The sequence below is a fragment of the Pinus tabuliformis genome, chromosome 7 (genome assembly GCF_031772625.1).
Source record: "Pinus tabuliformis cultivar Carrire ecotype Pingquan chromosome 7, CPIR1, whole genome shotgun sequence".
In the NCBI taxonomy this organism is placed as follows: domain Eukaryota; kingdom Viridiplantae; phylum Streptophyta; class Pinopsida; order Pinales; family Pinaceae; genus Pinus; species Pinus tabuliformis.
The window spans coordinates 791,936,171-791,942,170 of record NC_142293.1 but is presented as its reverse complement, the minus strand read 5'-3'; positions in this window follow the sequence as shown (position 1 = coordinate 791,942,170).

The following is a 6,000-nucleotide window of genomic DNA, read 5'->3' as shown; positions in this document are numbered from 1 at the left end:
TGCCAGCTTTGACAACATCGTTCAGTGAATCACGGTCCTGGTCATTCTCCCTTTAAATATGCAGAAATAACTGAATTAGCAAGCCGCTTAGGCAATAATTACCTCCAACTATGCTTCATTGACCAATAATCCATAAAGACATGACAATAGGTATACCTGTGTGTTTTAAGATATCGATTGACCACTATTAGTGTGAAATGGATAAAAAGAACAAGGTAAAAGGGTGATTAAAAGTATGAAAATATAGCCACCAACATCTCCCCCCAACTGGCCTTACTGCATGTCCTCATGAAGTTTATCACGTGCACAAGTTTGGGTTATAGCTGCAATGATCAGCGTGAAGCTGTGCAAGATTGTATTTTGGAGACATATCTGTTCTTGGAGGCTTATACCCATATGTCTCGATCACTTCTTTCCACCAATCCTCGCCTACCTTGTAAGTTGGAGTGTACTGATTAGCTGGTAGCCAGATGATGGGAAATTGAAACCTCAAACCCATCCATTGGACCCCACGAAGCTGCATGCATGCAATATATCAGGGTACCCTATTTAGAGCCTGAGCAAAATTGGGGGCCCCAAAAGGCTCATGTATCCTGACAACTGATGACGAGAGCATCCACTGTTTCTGGCAGTTGTCCCAGGCCTCCTCCTGACAAGTAAAGATTTGTTTTGTGCATATATCAATGCACCATTGTTGAGTTTCCAACATTTGTTCCTTTTATCCCTCGATCCCCAAGAGGGTTTTGTGTCTATCATAAACATTCACAGTCTAACAATTCTCCATTTGAACGAAAAGTGGTCTATTTGCCTGATTTAATTCAAATGTGTCAAAGGTCTTTTTCCATTTAACCTGGTTGACTATGTAGGAGGTAAAGGCTCTCAGTTGAATGTCTCCTACATATGGCACTGGGTTAAATGATTGATCATTGCCCAGAAAGTAGTCATGCATGTACAACTCGCACATCAAATGCTGATCCAGAATATTGTGGCATCTCATGATGCACAGAAACTGCATTGAATCTTCCATATCATGACTGAGCTCTTGGCAGACACTTTCTAAACAAAAGAATAGATATTGTTCATGGAGGAACAAGGCATAGCTATGAGCAGGGGGCGGCAAGCCATTTCCTGTTGTGCCAAGGTAAACATCTCTTCCTTATTGGCCTTTAATAGCTTCACCTGTTCTTCCAGTCCCTCAATTCACTTCTGCTATTTCTCTTGCTTCCACTTTTCCTTTTCTATATGTTCTATGTAGCCAGAGACTGTTTTCGCAGCTTTCTCGTGAGTTTTCCTTATTCCTTCTCGGTGTGCTTCTAAAGGAATGGTCCCTCGTTGAAAGTGAGTTGTTGTAGCTTGCCACTTCTGAATTTCTGCAAACATGACAAACTCCTGCGCCTCGATCATATGCAAAAATGACTCTATCTATGTAGCCGCTGAAGTCATTGGCCTATCTTCAGTCTGTGTTTCCACTGAAACAGTTTCAGGTCGGGGCTTCACAACGTTTTTCTTGTGCTTCCTCACTCTTCTTCGTAAGCGCCACATCCATTTCCTCAATTTCATGATTTCTATTTTCAACTGCATATTCTCTCTGAATTGTGCTTGATATATTTCCTTAAGAGGGGGTCTCCTTTTCGCACATTGCTCAATAAAATCTTGTTTCATAGCTACTTCTTCCACAGGTCTCACAGCTGGTCCAGGTCCTAGTGAGTTGACATTGACAAAATCGTCAACTGGTTCTTATTTTACTCTGATTTCTTCCATTTGTTCCTCGACTCGGGGAACATCCCCACCATCTACTTCTTCAGGTCTCAAGACCTCTACATCTTCCCTTTGCGAATCTGGATTCATTACAGGATCTTGTGGGGCAATGTCTTTGACACCCTCCTCTTGTAGTTGCTCTATTGCCCATCTACTGCCCAACCGTCCTCTTCCACCTATACGGGAATTGTTCCTAGCCCTTGCAGGTTAGTTTTGTCAGAAACATCCTCTTCCATTTTCTCAGGAATAGTTTCTAACCCTTGTGGGTTAGTTTGATCAGCAACATCCTCTTCCATATGTTCAGGAATAGTTTCTAACCCTTGCAGGTTAGTCTGATCAGCAACATCCTCTTCCATTTGCTCAAGAATGGTCTATGTAGGAGTAGTACCGACCATAGCTTCTTCATTTTGTTCTTTGGTTAGCACTGCTTCTTGTGTGAAAGTGCCGACTCCAACCCTTCAATCTACTCAATTCATTCACCAATTGACACCAGTTTTTGAATAACAGTGTCGATAATGGTGCCCTTAGCTTTCCCAACAAATTTTAGGATCGGGGGAGAAGCTTCTTCTTTCTCCATGCATCTAGAGGAATAGGTTTTCCTTGCCCCTTTTGGAAAAGATGCAAGAAAAGGAGAGCGAGTAATAATTTCATCAATTTTTGTTCTCTCAATGCCTGTTGACGCAAGCCCTCCTTCCTCTTCTTCTATGTTCACCGGCTATTCTATGCTCCCTTTTTCTCTTCTTGCCTGTGCTTCTTCCAAGTTGTCCTTCTGCCCAACAACCGACACTGTCTCTTGTGGAGTGGTGTCGACTGCGGCCCCTGTTTCCCCCAAAGGTTCCACATTCATTTGAACAGGTGGTGTTGGTTCTTGTGTGACAACACCACCTACATTTTCAACCACAGGTTCTTCAACTATTTGAACAGGTGGTGCTGGTTCTTGTGTGTCAGCACCACCTACATTTCTGACCAGAAGTTCTTCAATTTCTTGGACAGGTGGTGTTGGTTCTTGTGTAACAACACCATCTAAATTCTTAACCAAAAGTTATTTAGTTGTTTGGACAAGTGATGCTAGTTCTTGTGTGTTAGCATCACCTATAACTATATCCAAGGGTGGTGATTCTCCTCTTAGATTGGCAGTCGACACTGGTTCTTATGGATCAACATTGACTGCACTCTCTTCTATCTCCATTGAATCTATCTCTATTGGGCCAACATGCGATGTTGTTGTTGGGTGTAGGAATTACACTTAAGAAAACTCCTCAACACTTAATTTGTCAACCCAGGGGATCCGTAAACTTAGAGACAAAGCACAGACAATGCCAGAGATGGTATGAATATTTCTAATATAAATCCCTACTTTCTTTAAAGGAAATATTGCAGAATCAAATTAAAAAGAGAAAAAGGCAACTTGAACCATCAAAATAATCTAAGACTGGAACAAGGAAGAATGCATTTGCAAGAGGGAATTAAAGATAAAGGGCAATCACTCTAGCTAATTATTGTTTAACTACTGAGTGTGTGTTTTTCTTTAGCAGAGACACTTAGTAGTCTCATCAGATGGGCCCTTAAACCTGCTCCTTTAGAGATTTCCTTCTTGCACTAATCTATCTTTCACTATCGCAATCTGGTTGCACTAGTGCAGGAACAGAGATTTATGCAGAAGGTATAAATGGTGTCTTTACTAAAGGAGTTTTACTTCCTACAAGGGCTTGAACTTTTCCAGGTTCAAAGCACTCAGATCCTGTGGCAAGAAACTATTTCTTACGCCGGATCAGAGCTTCTTGCATTTAGCATTTAATTCTTAAAATGAGTACTTAATTATTGCAAGTGTTATTATACTGTTAAATCAAATTGCACACATAAAAAGTGAATGTTTCTGACCTTGATAGAGTGCAAGAATAAAGAAACAATCAATATACATTTATCCTGTCATAAGCATTTAATGAAAGAAAGAAGATTGCGGGAAGTAGACTAAGAAGGCTTGCTGCATCACACCAACGTGCATTGGTTCAGGTTCATTTCTCCTACTTGGACCAGGCTGGGAAAACCAATCAAACATAATTGCAAAAAAGGAGATATCACACCAACATGCACTGGTGCAAGGTTATTTCTCCTGCTTGGACCAGGTGAAGGAAAACCAATCTGTAAGCAAGTGTAGGAAAGGGAATTTATCTACTTCACACAACGGATCCACTTTCACTCAGACAGGAATGCATGTGCTTAAAATTAAATCACACTTGACAATGTAAACACAAATTATAGGAAAACGGGAAATGGGGTAAATGTGTTGGGTTGGCTGGGCCCTAGCCAACTAGTGCGTTTCCCCTTTAAATAAAAATGCTACTCAGTACCTTAATCAATTCATCAGCTCAAATACACAAACGCAATTTGTGAAACATGAGGCGAAGCTCCCTTTTATTAATTCACTAAGGCAAGAACATACGTTAATACATTGTCCAGCCCAGATTCAGGTTATAACAAAATACAGAAACCTGTTACCGCCTCTCTGGCTGTGTCTCTGTTCTATCCAAAAACTTTCCCTTAGTCCTATTTACACTCTACATTATATAGATCTTTGGTCAAAGGCCAAAATAGATCATTCAACCAATTACATAACCAAACGCAGAATTTAGCTTTTCGACTTTAAAATTAGATAGTTAGCAAAACTAGCTGTAGCCAATCTCCAGCTTTCATCCCTCACAGATTCGATCTCAGCTGCCTTTGGATTGATCTTGTTGTCGTGGTTGAAGCTGCTCAAAATGAGACGATTCGATCTCAGCTGCCTTTGGGTCGATCTTGCTGTCATGGTTGAAGCTACTCAAAACGAGGTGGTGATCAAGGAGGTTCGGATTTGCTGCAAGGATTTGTTGTGCTAGCAATGGTGCAAGATCCGATCCTGCACTAGGATCAGCGGTCACGGTAAGTACTCTAACTACCAAATAAACATTGGAGATATCGATAAGTTACAAAGAGTGATTAAAAGTAAGAAATCATGTAATAAATGATTAATTAATGCTAAGTTAAATTAAAAGTATGAAAAATAAAGTTTATATGAAATATGTCACCGTGCTTGGACTGGTGCAAGATGAGGGTGTATAAAAGAGGTAAAACAACGGTAAATGGTTATGATTTAGGAAGGGGAAAATGGCAAAAAGAGAGCAAATTAGGGGGCTAATAGCTGGAACAACCTCGTCTGTGGCCTCTTCTTTTGTTGCTAAATCGTTTTCCTCCTCCCCTGCAGGCAACATACCCACAAGTTCTTCCTCCACCAGCTCAGTGAATTATGGCCAATCCACGAAGGTTCGAGACAAAGCATGCACCACCAATAATCTAACCAACCCATGATTTGTGAGAACCACTAATGGTTATCGAGAGCAATGAGCAGATTACGCCATTAAGTGGAGGCTGCTCCATAGGAAGTATGGCATGTCTAAAGCATGAACCTGCGCATGCCGAAACCAGAGGCATGCAAGAAGTTTGAAATGATACTTAAAAATGTAGAGAAACAACCTTCATAGGTACCATACCTCATAACAAAATATGCCATCTCACCCCATAAATGTGGCAGATATTTACAATCATACCCTCTTCTTTTCTGGACTGCTGTCTCCCCAACCTGCAAAAACAATTCTGGAAACTACGGTAGAGGAGACTTCCGAGAGAGCCATTTTTGAACTCCTCACTATAATCCATTGGAAATTGAAATATCTTCCTTCGTGACATAAATATCCAGCCCGTGGACTCTAGAATGATTTCCTTCCAGGTTTAACGCAAATTCCATTGTGATGGCTTCATTAAATCTTTATAGCCTCTCAAAATACCCATGTCACCCTGCATCCAAGAAGACTTTCCAAACATATGCATTGCGTCGAACCTGCTCTATTCTCTTTGGTTCATGTCTCACAACCTACCCACTCATTTTGCAACGGCTCTGTAACATCACTCAGAGTGATAGCAGACAATCGAGGAGGAGTGCCGGCAGGTAGATTTGCACTGAAAGAGTTGTGATAGCAATGGGGTGTAGTGAAAGTGAAAACCAGGAGGATAACAGTGAAATATGGAAAAATCATGGCAGATAATGGATGATAATTGATGGTAATAATGGTAATTACTTCACAGCATTGGAAAGGACCGTTCATTAGTACAACAATACTAACTTCAAGTCCCGATACATATGGGTATCGTGCGAAGTATGGTGGAAAATCGTGGAGTGAATGTGCTTAGCACAAGGTTTAATAAAAA